Here is a 1,241-nt window from a genome sequence, read left to right on the forward strand (position 1 = left end):
TCAAACAGAGATTGTTGAGGAACGAACCATTAAATCAGAATCCTCTAGTGATTCCGATTCAACAAATTCAATTATGGAGAATCTGGAACCTTTAAGTATGGAAGACCGAATGAGAGCTAAACGCACTGGCCAAGGTCACGCAATTACTCATCCAGACATTAATGCGCCAGATTATGAAATCAAAGGACAAATTCTACACATGGTGACTAATCAATGCCAATTTAGTGGTGCGCCAAAGGAAGATCCAAATGAACATCTCCGTACCTTTAATAGGATCTGCACACTATTTAAAATAAGAGAAGTGGAAGATGAACAGATATATCTCATGTTATTTCCCTGGACTTTAAAGGGAGAAGCCAAAGATTGGTTAGAATCGTTACCTGAAGGGGCGATTGATATATGGGACGTTTTAGTTGAAAAATTTCTTAAACAATTCTTTCCGGCATCTAAAGCCGTAAGACTTCAAGGAGAAATTGTTACGTTCACACAGAAGCCAAATGAAACTCTATATGAGGCATGGACAAGATTTGGAAAGTTATTAAGAGGATGTCCACAACATGGTTTAGACACCTGTCAAATAGTACAAATATTCTACCAAGGATGCGACATCACCACAAGGAAAGACATCGATATAGCAGCTGGTGGTTCCATTATGAAGAAAACCGAAACTGATGCTTACAAAATTATTGATAACACTGCTTCCCACTCACATGAGTGGCACCAAGAAAAAGATATTGTTAGATCATCTAAAGCAGCTAGAGCCGATTCTAGCCATGACTTAGATTCCATTTCCGCAAAGATAGATGCTGTGGAGAGACGAATGGAAAAGATGACTAAGGATATTCACTCAATACGAATTAATTGTGAGCAGTGTGGAGGACCACATTTGACAAAAGATTGTCTCAGTATTGAATTAACAATGGAACAAAGAGAGAATATTTCATACATAAACCAAAGGCCTGGAAATAATTATCAGAATAATTATCAACCGCCAAGACCGATTTACAATCAAAACCAGAACTATAACCGAAATATTCCATATAACAACCAACAAGGTCCTAGCAATCAACAAGTATCTAACAATACTTACAATCAGCAAAGACCTAATTTTCAAAACAAACCACCACAAACCGATGATAAAAAGCCGAATTTAGAAGATATGATGACGAAGCTAGTTGAAACTCAAATGCAGTTTTTCACATCTCAAAAACAAACCAATGAACAAAATGCTCAAGCATTTA

General features: G+C 37.0%; 1 non-coding gene across 1 annotated transcript; it reads right to left on the reverse strand.

Annotated features, from left to right (window-relative positions):
* Positions 1 to 457: 457 nt before the first annotated feature.
* Positions 458 to 564, reverse strand: LOC139879159 (small nucleolar RNA R71). The gene has a single exon (XR_011770010.1). It is a non-coding gene; the product is annotated as a small nucleolar RNA R71 (small nucleolar RNA).
* Positions 565 to 1,241: the final 677 nt, after the last annotated feature.

The sequence above is a fragment of the Rutidosis leptorrhynchoides genome, chromosome 11 (genome assembly GCF_046630445.1).
Source record: "Rutidosis leptorrhynchoides isolate AG116_Rl617_1_P2 chromosome 11, CSIRO_AGI_Rlap_v1, whole genome shotgun sequence".
Taxonomy (NCBI): domain Eukaryota; kingdom Viridiplantae; phylum Streptophyta; class Magnoliopsida; order Asterales; family Asteraceae; genus Rutidosis; species Rutidosis leptorrhynchoides.